The sequence below is a fragment of the Hemicordylus capensis genome, chromosome 2 (assembly GCF_027244095.1).
Source record: "Hemicordylus capensis ecotype Gifberg chromosome 2, rHemCap1.1.pri, whole genome shotgun sequence".
Taxonomy (NCBI): Eukaryota; Metazoa; Chordata; class Lepidosauria; order Squamata; family Cordylidae; genus Hemicordylus; species Hemicordylus capensis.
Genome location: NC_069658.1, coordinates 387,915,002 through 387,930,134, shown reverse-complemented (window position 1 = coordinate 387,930,134; position 15,133 = coordinate 387,915,002). Strand labels below are relative to the sequence as shown.

At 41.1% G+C, this 15,133-nt stretch overlaps 1 long non-coding RNA gene across 2 annotated transcripts in view; it reads left to right on the top strand.

Annotated features, from left to right (window-relative positions):
* LOC128343275 (uncharacterized) overlaps positions 1 to 13,201 on the top strand; it is a 35,891-nt gene extending 22,690 nt beyond the window's left edge. For both annotated transcript variants that reach the window (XR_008315433.1, XR_008315434.1), the window contains exon 5: positions 12,305 to 13,201. This is a non-coding gene — a long non-coding RNA (uncharacterized LOC128343275). The remainder of the gene's footprint in view (positions 1 to 12,304) is intronic.
* Positions 13,202 to 15,133: the final 1,932 nt, after the last annotated feature.

Here is a 15,133-nt window from a genome sequence, read left to right as displayed (position 1 = left end):
GATCCCAAAGGGCTCACAATCTAAAAAGAAACATAAGATAGACACCAGCAATAGTCACTGGAGGTACTGTGCTGGGGGTGGGTAGGGCCAGATACTCCCCCTCCCGCTAAATAAAGAGAATCACCATGTTACAAAAGTGCCTCTTTGCCCTGGGAGCCAGCGTGGTGTAGTGGCTAGAGTGCTAGACTAGGACTGGGGAGACCTGAGTTCAAATCCCCATTCAGCCAGGATACTAGCTGGGTGACTCTGGGCCAGTCACTTCTCTCTCAGCCTAACCTACTTCACAGGGTTGTTGTGAGGAGAAACCTAAGTATGTAGTACACCGCTCTGGTTTCCTTGGAGGACGAGCAGGATATAAAATGTAATAAAATAAAATAAAAATAAATAGCAGGGTTTTTTTTACAGGAGACGCAAGACACAAGCTAACTTTGCTATTACAGCTTTCATTGAAATTGATATTATTAGTGGTGTTGCTTTTGGTCTAGTTAGTATTTTTTCTGTTCTAGTTGATTGTGCATTATTGGTTTTTAATAATAATAATAATAATAATAATAATGGAGTACACAGTTAACAATCAATGGCGAGGCACTTGGACAGGTTAGCATTAGAAGAGGCATTTCCCAAGGGGACTCACTATCCCCTCTATTGTTTGTAATCGCCATGACCCCACTTTCACAAATACTAAACAAAACAAGCCTCGGATACCAAACATCTAAAACATCCAGTAAAATCAACCATCTGCTGTACATGGACGATCTGAAGTTGTATGGAAAGTCCCAGTCAGAAATAGAATCACTGCTAAACACTGTCCGTATATTCAGTAGCGATATAGCAATGGAGTTTGGACTAGACAAGTGTGCTGCATTAATAATGAACAGAGGGAAAATAACAAAAACAGAAGGAATAGAACTGCCCAATGGAAGCAAGATCAAGAACCTGGAAGAGAAAGAACCTTACAAATACTTGGGCATTCTCCAGGCTGATAACATCGCACACACTGAAGTTAAAAGAAAAATTGGAAGTGAATACATCAGGAGAGTCAGAAAAATCCTCAAGTCCAAACTCAATGGCGGGAACATCATACAAGCCATAAACACCTGGGCTATACCTGTTATTAGATACACTGCAGGAATAATAGACTGGACCCAGGCAGAGCTAGAGACGCTAGATCGTAAGACCAGGAAAATAATGACCATCAGTCATGCTCTGCACCCCCGCAGTGATGTCGATAGGCTATACCTCCCTCGCAGCTCAGGTGGAAGAGGAATGCTGCAAGTCCATCAAACAGTAGAGGAGGAGAAAAGAGGCCTGGAAGAATATATAAGGGACAGTGAAGAAGATGCACTTCAAATGGTCAAGAACGCGAAACTATTCAACACCAATGAAACAAATCAGGCCTACAAGAAAGAACAAGTCAAGAACCGAGCAGAAAAATGGAGAAATAAGCCCCTGCATGGTCAATATTTACACAATCTAAGTGGAAAATCAGACATCACCAAGACCTGGCAATGGCTTAAGAATGGCAACTTGAAGAAAGAAAGAGAGGGTTTAATACTGGCTGCACAAGAACAGGCACTAAGAACAAATGCAATAAGAGCAAAAGCAGAAAAATCCACAACAAACAGCAAGTGCCGCCTTTGTAAAGAAGGAGATGAAACAGTGGACCACCTGATCAGCTGTTGTAAGAAGATCGCACAGACTGACTACAAACAATGGCATGACAAGGTAGCAGGGATGATACACTGGAACATCTGCAAAAAATACAAGCTACCTGTAGCCAAGAATTGGTGGGACCATAAAATTGAAAAAGTTGAAGAAAATGAAGATGTAAAAATATTATGGGACTTCCGACTACAAACAGACAAACATCTGCCACACAATACACCAGATATCACTGTAGTCGAGAAGAAAGAAAAACAAGTCAAAATAATCGACATAGCAATACCAGGGGATAGCAGAATAGAAGAAAAAGAAATAGAAAAAAATCACCAAATACAAAGATCTACAAATTGAAATTGAAAGGCTGTGGCAGAAGAAGACCAAAATAATCCCAGTGGTAATTGGCGCCCTGGGTGCAGTTCCAAAAGACCTTGAAGAGCACCTCAACACCATAGGGGCCACAGAAATCACCACCAGCCAATTACAAAAAGCAGCTTTACTGGGAACAGCCTATATTCTGCGACGATATCTATAACCATTGACAATAAAATTCTGGCATCCCAGGTCCTTGGGAAGGACTCGATGTCTGGATAAAACAAACCAGTCAATAACACCTGTCTGACTGTGTAAACAAGAAATAATTCGATTTCTATACCGCCCTTCCAAAAATGGCTCAGGGTGGTGTACAAAGAGAAATAGCAAACAAATAAGATGGCTCCCTGTCCCCAAAGGGCTCACATTCTAAAAAGAAACATAAGACACACACCAGCAACAGTCACTGGAAGTACTGTGCTGGGGGTGGATAGGGCCAGTAACTCTCCCCCTGCTAAATAAAGAGAATCACCACGGTAAAAGGTGCCTCTTTCCCGAGTTAGCAGGGGTGATGGTGGGTTCAGTTATTGTATTTTATTGTAAGCTGTCATTTTTTCACTGTCATTTTTAAAATTGTACGCTGCTTTGAGCTCCAACCTTTGGAAGAAAGGAGATAAAAAAATCTAATAAATACACAAATAAATGTATAGCAGGCATAGAAAACAGGAGCCCTAAAACAACAATGACATTTTTGCTCATTCCCTAAACATTACACAAAGCAATCAGTCATTTTTCTCAATGTGTGATGACTTCTGTAATCGCCATATAGAGGGAATTCAATGGACATGGACTATAGGATTTCTACATGTGATGAGATTATTTTGTTTATTCTGGAATTATTTTGGTTGTGATTTACTATCATTATAACATTCTTTAAAACTTTTTAAGAAGTTCAAATAGTCTTTCAAACTCTTTAAAATAATTTAAATGGTGGAATTGAAATTTTGCAGATAAAAATGGTTACTATCCATTTGAGCTAGATTTTTGTAGCTTTTGCATGGTAGCTGACAAATGCACATCACAATCATACACTTGACTACAAAAAGTTAAAGACTTTAGAGAATTCAGAACTGGTTGTGTCAGCGGTTATTCATGTGAACAACACCTCTTGGGTATGTGTCTGTCTTTTGTATTGATGGAGTTGAACCAATTAAAGGAGTAGATTCATTATGAAGCAATCCATAATGAGCTCCCACTGAATTTTCAGTATCAGAAATGAAACTGGAGCTTTCTCCTTAGATAACATATTTGCAGGAGTTTTTATAAGTTTGCAAGAATTTGGAGAGGTCTTAGGAATTTCATGGGAAGTTAAAATGAATTTCAGTAAGAACTGAAAAGGTTCAGTATATACTTACCACTGTTACCAGACAAAAACAATTTGCCACTATCTTTCAAAACATGTAGGAAGCTCCATCCAAAAGGAAGGAGAGCACTGCAATAAAATAAACCAGATGGAAAGCACATGCGTGGATACTTGTCCACTTGTACAACTGAACTTGAGCATGTGGACGGGATTCATGGTAAGCTGTGAGGCCTATCACGTACACACTTGGTCCTTGCCCTTCTTGGCTTGGAAACAAAACAGACAGAAAAGCATAGCAGCTGGATATGTGGAATTGTTTTTTGGCCCAAACAAAGACGGTCTATAATTGGCTTGAGTTAAGGCTGACAGAAGGCAATTTTTTTCTGATAGAACCACCGAGGGCCAAACCACATGTTATGTGGGAGACGCAATATATTTACGGAAGATATAACATATCCTTACATATTTAATTCTGCTAAAAGCCACCATGGAGGACCATAATTGAATTGATACCATGGAATGGAGGTGGGGTTAAACTTCCCCACTGTGCTGATCTACCAGTGCAAATCACCCTCCCAGAACCACTATTAGCTGCAGAGGGGTTCTGGGAGGGTGATTTGCACTGGGGGAGTTTGGCTCTGTTGTTTCTCCTGGACTTCTCAGCAGTTTTCAGTACCATCATCCATCATATTTGCTGAACTACCTTTCCAGGATGGGTGTTGAAGGCATCAAGCTCTGGTGTTTTGCTCCTACGTGGTGGGAGGGTATTAGAAGGTGGTGCTATGGAGTGTCTGCTGAGCTCGATTCCGTGGCATTTATGCTATAGAGTAACATTAGGTTCTATTCTTGTCCTTTTGATATTTAACATCTGCATGATACAATTTGGGAGGTCATCTGAGGTGAGATGTCATAAGTTTGCTGATGATATCCAGTTGTATTTCTTTGTTTCATTGGATCCATAGGTGGCAGTGAACATCCTAAACTAGTGCCTGGAGTCATTCATGGGCTGGATGGGAATCTAATAAACTGAAGTTCAAATACAGACAAGATGGAAGTGCTGTTGGGGTGTGTGTGTGGTGGCAGGGAGGGGCCTTGTCTGGTCATCAACCTATGCTAGGTGGGGTTACATTTCCCTTGAAGCAACAAGTTAACAACTTGGGAGTTATATTAGCTGAAGTATTTTTCACTGACAGGTTGGCAAACCAGCTGTGCAGCTTCTTGGAAAAATATAACCTCTTCACAGTCATGCATGTTCCAATAATTTCTGGGTACTGTAGAATGCATAACCTTTGAGGAGCATTTGAAGAGCATTCAGAAACTTAAACCAGTTCAGAATACAACAGCCAGTTTGTTAAAAGGACCCTGCCATTATTATCACTTCTTACTGGTGTTGAATGTGTTCACTGCTTCCGGGCTAATTTTGACCTATAATGCTCTGAATTGCTTAGCACCAGCATTTCTGAAGGACTGCCTTCTCCCATATTAAGCTCTTTGCATTATTAGATTGTTATCTGCTCTAGCAGCCTTGCCTTCAGCAGTTAAGCAGGTGAAGATCTGGTAGGGGCCTTTTTCTGTTGTAGCACTCTGTCTTTAGAACACTACCCCCCAAAATGTTCCCTAGCTACCCATCCTATTATCATTTAGGTGCCAGGTGAAAATTGCTTCATTTTCCTGGGGTTTTGATTATTGACATGATGATATTCTCCTTGCTTTTGCTGATAACTCTGTTCAGTTAATTTCTAAAACTTTTCCTTGATTTGATATTGATACTTGACTAATTTGTTTAAAATTTTATGGATTGTAAACTGCCTTGGAAAGGTAGAATAAAAGTGTTGAAAATAAATTTATAGTCCCATACTGAATCCAATGTTTTTGGATTCAAATCATTATGAAGTACACATCTTAACAACAGGAAGCTGATTTCAGAGTCAGATGAATGTAAAACAATTTATATCAAAGAATCAGTTTCCCAGAAGTCATATGAAAGGATTTTATCAAGAACACCATCAGCAAGTCTTGTTTTCTTGCAATTGTATGGACAATAATGCATCTCTGAAAATTGAGAAGGGCCCACCAAAAAGAGGTCTCCTCTTAGCACCCCATAATAGACCTAAATCCATACACCTGAAACTCATTAGAGCCTTTCTTATAGTGATGGACATCCAGATAACTTAATGAATAGTACTCCTCAAAGATCATTCTAAAGGACTACTACATTTCAATAGGACTTCCTCTAGTAAATTTATTTAAGATGTTGGCTTCTGATCACAAAATCACTAAACATTTGTCTTTAGCTGTAGGGTTGTGAGACTGTGATGCTGCAAACAACAAAGTTCAAAGCTTGTTTATGCCTGTAATACCCAAGAGATATGTTGACCCTTCAGTCCCCTGTATAGAAATCCATGCACCTTGGGGCTTCCTGACTAGGGTTTTGGTTTATAATATGCTAAGCACAACACAGATGGACTTTCTGCTACATGGCAGCCTCCATTACTCCATTTCCTTCTGGTATGTCATGGATGAAACTCCTTTACAGCAGAATTCTTCCATCTCCATGTCTCAGAGAAGCTGCACCTGGGAGGCCAAAGAATTGTAGGTACCCTCAACAGTTTACATTTGTTTAGAGCAGATGGTTTCATGAAGTTTCTTCTTTTAGCCTTCTGCAAACCTGCTGGATTTAGGGTTGCCCAGGTAACTATTAAAAAATAAGGGAAGCTTGGGAGTACCATGGCTATTCTATGGTAGGGATATGGTATGGGAGTAGGAATATTCTGAAATAATGGATTCCCATTTTTGGAAATAGGACTATGACACTCTGGCCTAAGCAATATACATGCCTTCTCTGGTAAAGCTACCCAGGTTGCACTGGCTTGAGTGACTGCATGAGAATTATCTGAACTTGATATCAGTGATAAGGAAGTTTCTCAGAAGAGCAACTCTGAGTTCAGTGCATGAGAGTAAATGAATCATAAAGATTGTACCCAGAGATGTAAACTAAGTCTTTAAACTTAACCTCCATGCCGCAAATAATGCAACAATTGCATGAAGGTTCATAACAGGCATAGTTTGAGGACTTCTATGTGGTGGTGGAACACAGCTGACTTTGTTTTGAAAATCTATATTACGTGTTGAAACCATTCAATATATTAAAAACGAATATTCTTTATTTTGTACATTTAGGACTTCTTTACACAAGCTCACTCTTCCTTCCTTCCTTCCTTCCTTCACACATTTTATCCCATCCATCCTTTCCAAGCATTGTTAAGGAAACAGTTTGTTACCCTTGGCTGATGGGAAATAGGTGGAAGGAAATTTTGTTACAAATGAGACATACCTTTTTAATGTAGCAGTTCTAACACATACATTTAGCACCCAAAGATTTATCTATTTGTTTCAACAATGCTGATCAGTTCCATATGTGAATCTCCATCCTTTGTGTGTGAATCGCTCTTCTGACTCTGAAATGAATGTGGATGCCTGCTTCTACTGGACTGTATATGTACTGTACATTGGAACACCTTTATAATTTCAAATCATATGTACTGTCTTACCAAGGCTTCTCAATAGATCTATAACTTGGCCTTAGAGTTTCCTTGAGAGCAGTCATTTTTAAAAAGGGTCTACAATTATTAGGGTTAACATCATAGCACACTTTATGGGGTTTACCTGTCTAAAGAAGTACAGGGTGGGGAACATAAGTGGATTTTCATAATTCAGATCTCATTTTAAAAATGTCCCAGCTGCCTCATGGCTGTGTAGGAAAAAATGGCTCTAGAAAGCAAAAGGCGTCTGTTTACGATATATTGAGTCAGAAGGTATGATGTTTCCCTGTAAGTAACTCCCTCTTCTTCCCATTGTCAAACATATATTTGCTTCAAGGGATCTATTAAGTCATTTTCCTTCAATCAATCTATCACTTCAGTGACTTTCAAATTATGGAGGGAAATGGATTTTGAAATGTAATAAATTAAGCATAATTGTCTAATCTGCATTATTTATTTCAATTACAGAAAGCAAGCTTCTGAATGTGAAATTACGTTAGCGCTGTAACATAGGCTTCTTATGCATAAAATAAGATTATTGCAGTGTGATCATAACTGAGTTTACTTGGAGGTTAGCCTCTCTGATTTCACTGGTATTTACTTCCCAATAAGTGTTGCTAGTATTGCAACTGAAGGCACTGCAAACACCTACAGTCCAAAAGAACTCAGTGGAACACACTTACAAGTAAATGTCCTTTTAAAAAAAGGAACTAAAACAAGATGGCCTAATGCTTCTGTATAAACGTACGGTGCAGCGGCATTTGGAATATGGGATGTAGTTCTGGTTGCCCTGCTATATAAAGAATATTGTAGAGCTGGAAAAGTTGCAGATAACATAATTCAAAATAAGAAAGAGATTATTGAAGCAATTTCTATATGCAGAAAGGCGAAAATGTTCAGGGTCATTTATTTTAGAAAAAATATGACTAGGGTGGAAGGGAAAAACATAACAGAAGTTTATCACACTATGCATCGGGTGGAGAAAGTGAACAGAGATAATTTCTCTCCTTGTTCTATAACATGAACTATTCTATGAACTCAGGCTCATGCAATGAATGACAAAAGATTCCAGACAAACAAAAGACTATACTCCTTCACACAACACACAGTTGTGTGTATGGAATTCACTGCCGCAACATATGTGGATGGCCATCAGCTTTGATGGCTTTAAAAGGGTTTCAACAAATTTGTGAAGGATAGATTTATTAACAGCTATTGACCATGATGATTACATGCAACTTTACATTTGGAGGCACTGATTCTTTCGATACCGGCTGAAGACCGCAACAGTGGGGGAGGGCAATGGCATCCCTATCTTGCTTGTAGGCTTCCTTACATCTAGATGTCCTCTGTGGAAAACAGAATGCAAGACTGGATGGACCTTTGATCAGATGTCCTAGGGCAATTATATATTCCTGTCACTGGCTGACATCCTGACTAATGAAGTGTGCGCATCGAGCTTCTGTGGGGACGCAATAGGATCCCTTGCCCAACTCCCCCTTTCTCTCTGTGCTCTGTTCCTGCTCACATGTTCTGCTCATGTCTTCTGCTGCTCATGCTCTGGAAGGGCTCTGCATGATCAGGGACACATTGCTGATCTTCGGCAATCTTTCAGAGCCCTTCTGCAGCACGAGCAGACAGTGCTCAGAAGTCTAATGGCTCACGCAATAGAATGTGCACAGGGGAAAGTGAGGGCTCTCACTGCACCCCCCCCCACCATGCCTCAAAGTGCACATGCTAACATAACCATGTATCACTGATTGTGTGATCGTGCACAACTGTCCCACAAACAGTGCTGGTGCAGACATTTCCGGCAGGTTCTCAGCTGAAATTTTAAATCACAATTATTATTCACTACAGTACATTAAGACACCCTTAGATGTCTCCCTGTGTATGTTGTTTTTGAGCAAAACTAGTAGCTTACATTCTAGGGAAAGTTGTTAGGCTCTCTGCCACTGTCTCCTTAAGTAAACAACCTTTTTTCTCTGATTGTCACTGAAGTCAATAAACTGTGAGCAATCCAGTCCACTGATTTTCTTGACAAGTCAGGAAATGCTAGAGGATTGCATAGCCAGGGCAAAGCAGAAGAAAATCCTTGGAGATGTAAGGTCTTAAGCAGTCAATTATTTTTGAAGGGCTATGGGAATGACTTTTCTGTACCAAGATCACTACACTATTTTTAATGCAGAATGGGTAGCTTGAAAATTATATAGAGAGGAAAATACCAGTTTAGTCCATTTTACTAATTGTAGTGGCTTCCTCCAGCTGTCCAATTTTACTAGATAAGATTGTGGGAACTATTGCTCTAATCAATCACACTCTGAAAGAAAAAGAAAGAATTAAGACTTGTACTCAGTGCTTTATAAAGTGCTATGTGTATGTGAACAATTTTAGAATAGTCTATCATGTACTAAAAATAATTTTAAAATCTTTGGAAGCAATTTCAGAATTGCCCAGTATGGAGTGTGTGTTATTTCTCATTAATACTACCTAAGAAGCATTTGCCATAGTCACACAAAACATAGACACATCTGTAACTGCAGTCATGTTAGCCATAATTCTATGGGGCATGTCCAGCTTTTCCAAATTCTATATTTGCAAATTCTATATTTGGAGTCTGAGGCACTGACTTTCCAGTTTATTACACAACTGTAGTCATGTTGTAATCTGTGGAATTTGACTTCCAGCATGGTATCCAGTGTATTCATTAGATTCCTAATACTTCCAGTTTTGTTTAAAAAGAAACACCCTCAAGTTTCTAGCCCTCATGGTTGCAAAGGAAATCATAACGTGAAGCAAATAGATATATTTTTACATGTGTTCTCTACAGGAAAGCCTACAATGGACTTTCCCTCATTCACATTCCATACCATGCAGAAAATCACCATGCAGTGGTGGGTTGTTCCTCATCTCATTCTCTAAGGTGTTTGAGTACTGTGTGAACAGTAACACCCCTAACCCCCTCCACCACTGCCCTGAGTGCCAAGAAAGTAGCCGGGGTTTTGGAACTGCTTATCTTAGGAAGTGAGAATGAATTTCAAGTGCTACTTTTTGTTCTCAGAAGCATGAGATAGGTGGAAAAGCCACCTTCTCAGTGGCAAGATTGCACTTCTTGTCTGTAAATAAACTAAGAATAAGCATGGATGATGGCTAAAAAGGAGAGAGAGAGTCCTATAACTTACTCTTCCGCTCAGGTACCTCAGTTTTTTAGTACCTGGGCAACAGCTGGGGATGACCAACCCTTGACCCCACCCCCATTGTCTGAAATAGGTGTTGATTTCTATTTTCCACTCACTGAAAGGGAGAGGCAGAGGTTAAAGTTGAATACTACGCTTCCCTCAAAGGCTAGCAACTTGGAAATTCATTCTTATATTATCAGGCCTCACTTCAGCTAAAGTTAATCATGATTAAGTTCCTTTTAAAGCTATGTGTCTTAACTTAGCCATAACTGATTAGTTCCAATAGTTCCTATTGTACTTTGTACATTTGTATTTAACTGTGACCCATCATAGCTGATAATGTTTAATTTCTTAAAAGGGGCAATTCTTTTGGAATATGAGAATGGGTGTGATGTAGTATCTAGAGTGCTGGATTTGAACTGGGACCTGAAAACACTTGCTCAGCAGTGAGACTCATTGGATACCCTTAAGAATGTGACAATAAAATGGAATAACCCTATTAACTCACTCTTAACTCCTTGGAGGAAGGGCAGAATACAAATGTGATTTAAAAAACAACAACATTCCACTATGAAAATGGTTTCTTTAAAGGAAAACAAAAAGTGATAACTTTTAGGAACATAGAAACAAAGGAAGCTGCCATATCCTGAGTGAGATCATTGGTCTATCCAGCTCAGTATTGTCTTCACAGACTGGCAGTGGCTTCTCCAAGGTTGCAGGCAGGAATCTCTCTCAGCCCTGTCTTGGAGATGCCAATGAGGGAACCTGGAACCTTCTGCTCTTCCCAGAGTGGCTCCATCCCCTGAGGGGAATATCTTGCAGTGCTCACACATCAAGTCTCCCATTCATATGCAACCAGGACAGACCCTGCTTAGCTAAGGGGACAAGTCATGCTTGCTACCACAAGACCAGCTCTCCTCTCCTGAGACCAGCTCTCCTCTCTTGGCTCTTTTGTATGGCTCTTTGCTTAAAAAAACAGAACACCCTGTCTGGTATATGAAAATATGTGCTGCTGCCAACTCCCTCTTCATGGCCACAAGGGCCTCAAAATCCTCTAATCATGGACTCAAGAGAAATATATAAAAATATATAACATGATAGTTTTCTTCTTGATTAAGGAATTCCTGGGCTTCTGGAGCTACAAGGAGGGATCTGGCAGCAGGAGCTATTCTCGTATATCAGACAGGACTACAAATGGAATGTATGGCCCTTGCCACAGGGTCCCATTGCCTCTCCTCTCAGTGTCCCTCACCCAAGGCTGATGAGCAGTTCTTGATCCTCTCTGTAGTCTCCCTGACTGCAGTCTCCCTGCTCTCCATTACATCCTAATTCAGACAAGAGAGCAGGGGTGGGGCTGGGGAGCGGAACTGCAGGTCTACTGGACCCGTGATTCTGCATTACGTGCAAATTCGGCCTATAGCTTTTGCTTCATGCTGTAGTAACTCCCTATGCAAACAACCATTTACATAAGCCTCCTCTGAGCCACAGAACTGTATGTCTTACATACACTCATCCTCTAGGATGAGTGGATTCCCCTCCTTGCATTCCTTTATTATTCCATAGGTTTGTTCTGCCCTGCATTCCACTCTTCCCAAATTTGGGTTTAACTAGAAGCATTTATAAAATTAATTCCAGAATTGAGCTTTCAGTGCCTTCAGTTCATTTGCAGGTATTTTTGTTTTTGCTTTTGCAGTCAGTGCAAAATCTTGCGCACGCAAGCATATTGATAAAACAATACTCAAAAATAATCGTAATACAATTGAACATATGATCAATCAAGGTGGCTTTTTTTTGTTGCAACAGTGTTGGATCAATGTGCACATTCTCATTGGTAATGCAGAGGTCACACAAACAAACCGTAAGTTCAGAAAACTATGGTAAACTGTAAATATACAGTTCTGTGTACAACATTCAAAAATGAAAAGAAAGGCAAAATGCAGAAGTCCTAATATATTGTTTTTGTTTTGAAAATAAGACCAGGTGATCTGGAACTCCAAGCTCCAGAAACAAATCTCCTAGCCTCCTCTTGCCTGTGCAGTGCTGAAAATGTGGTGAAAATGTTTCCCTAATTGGTGAAAAAATTGTTGTTTGGGAGATGGACAATTCTATGGAGCAAATGATGATAAATAGAGAGGACCTGAATAAATAACTAATATATTCCGTCAAGTACTATCTCTGTGCAAAAAGACTGTGAGCTTTGATACCTCATCATCCCTCTTATCCTTCCTCTTCCTCTTTCATTACTGCAGGTGCTGCCTGATTGGCTTGAAAGATGGAGCTGTAGAATCAGAGCTCTGTGACAGAGTTCATCCTCCTGGGCCTGGCAGAGGGAGTGTTGGCAGAAACCTTGCTTTTTGTTCTCTTCTTGATCATGTACTTTGTCACACTGGCAGGGAACTGCATGATGATCCTGCTGATTGGGACTGAGCCTCGTCTACACACTCCCGTGTACTTCTTCCGTCTCCACTTATCTCTTCTAGACCTGTGCTACTCCTCAGTCACAGTTCCACAAATGTTGACACATCTCCTCTCAAGCCACGAGACTATGCCCTTTGCCCGATGTGCCTGTTCAGATGTACATCTTCCTGGTTTTTGGTATGTCTGAATGTGTGCTGTTGGTCATCATGGCCTATGATTGCTCTGTGGCTATTTGTCACCCCTTGCACTACACCAACATGATGAGCTGGCACTTCTGTGGCTGGCCAGCAGGAGCTGCCCGGGGTAGTGGTTTCCTCAACTCTCTGACTGTCAGTGCCTTTGCCCTGCACCTGCCTTTTCGTGGCCTCAACCGCATCAACCAGTTCTTTTGTGAGGTTCCTGCAGTCATCCAACTAGCATCAACTGATTACACAGAGGCCGAAATGGTGGTGTTTATCTTTGGCTCCCTTCTGCAAATTTTACCCTTCATCCTCATTGCTGCCTCCTATGCCTGCATTGCAGTAGCCACCATCCTGCGCATCCGCTCTGCCGAGGGCCGACGCCGGGCTGCCTCCACCTGTGCCTCACATCTCCTGGTCATGAGCCTTTTCTATGGCACGGCGCTCTTTGCCTGCATGCGGCCCAGCTCAGTCAGCTCTGCCACAGGCCAGGATAAGGCTGTGTCTGTCTTCTACACTGTGGTAACTCCCATGATGAATCCTCTCATATATAGCCTTAGAAATAAAGAGGTGAAAAATGCTTTAATAAAATTGTTGAATGGGACATGAGTCTGTCATAGGCTGCCACTTTCATGTCTGCCTGCTTTACACTCAGAGATACAGATACTGAATCAAAAGTGAGAGTCATTCCAGTAGCGTGTCTTTTGTGGGTTTTGTACTGGCAGGTCTAAGGTTTTAATGATTGACCTTTTCTATACAATGTCAATGAAATGAATTTCATTTAGCTAAACAAACAAACAAACAAATTTATTTCTTTTATCCAAAGCCTACTGGTGGTGGCCTCTAGCATTATGTTACCTACTCACCCTTGCTTTCCCAATTTCGTCCCTATTTGTTGCTTTCTCAATTTTGTCCCCTCTTCCTTCTCCCACTCTCTTTGGAACTGCTGCTCGGTCACCCTGAAGACAGACACCTTCCATGATTTTTTCCTTTCTCAACTTCTACAGTCACAGGCCCTCACTGAAACCTGGCTCCTTCTCCCATCCTGCCTGGCACTGCCACTGTTGGTATCCTCTGCTTTGGAGGTATCTTCTTCTCCCATAACACACCCTAAAGGTGGCAGTGGTAGTAGTGGTGGTGATAGTAGTGGTGGCAGTGGTAGTGGTGACGGCTTTCCTTTTTTCAAATTCTGTCATTTCCAACCACCCCAATTCCACTCTTCTTCAATCTTTGGAGTTTGTTCTGTATAACTCTGCTCTTTTTTGCTTCTCTCTGTTTTTCTGCTGGGTCAGCTTTCATTTCAGCCCTGACATCTGACTCACCTTGGCCACTTTTGCACATAACTGCAAACTTGCATCCAACAGACCTGCAGTTTGCCCCCATTTCCTCTGCCATGCTCCCAGACAATCCAAATCTGGAGACTGGGAGACATCTGGGAGGAACTGGCTACATGGGCTTCCTCCTTCACATGAAGGAAAGCCACAGCAGCCAATCAAGGAGGAGAGAGGGAGGAGCTTCCTACTCTCAGCTCCGGTTTTACACAGTGGCAGAAGCCGGATGACACAATGCCACTTCTGAACCTCAGGTTTTGGCGACGAAATTCAAGTGGAACTGAAGGTTCAAATTCAGGTTTGGGGTCTAAAACCTTGGGTCATTTTGGTGACGAAACTGTGGGTTCATGCATTTGGATAACCACAAATATGAACCTCTGACATGGTTGCCTCCAGTTTGACATTATGTCTGAAGGCAGCCCTTCTCTCACACAACACCCCAACCTTGCTCTTTGGTGATTTCAACATTCATTTGAAGCATTCATTTGTGATCCTGTAATCCCCAGCCCTGGTTCACTCCATTCATGCAGTATCTCCATTCATGCATTTGTGCAACTGAATGCCCTTGGAGGAGAAAAAGAAAATTGACTTCCACACCTGTCTGTGTCTGGCATTTAGTGAGCTCACACTCCAGTGTCCTTGGCAATTCTAAGTACAATTCTGGGGTGGAACAGCAAAGTCTATCTAACCAGTCCTGTAAAGCATCCAGAAATGTCAATAGTGACAGTGTGTGAAGAGTGGGTAGAGACCAGATCATTTGAGAGAAAACCAGGGCCTTCGAGACACAATGGCTACCCTAAAAAAAGTATTGATCATCTCTTGTTGGGCTGAAAGGCTCAGGAACGTATACGTAAATTGTGCGTCCCTTCAAAGACAGTCCACTTTGAACAAGAGAGAGCCAGCGTGGTGTTGTGGTTAGAGTGCCGGACTAGGACCGGGGAGACCCAGGTTCAAATCCCCATTCAGCCATGAAACTAGCTGGGTGACTCTGGGCCAGTCACTTATTTCTCAGCCTAACCTACTTGACAGAGTTATTGTGAAAGAGAAACTTAAGTATGTAGTACACCACTCTGGGCTCCTTGGAGGAAGAGCAGAATATAAATGTAAAATAATAATAATAATAATAATAATAATAATAATAAAACAAAAT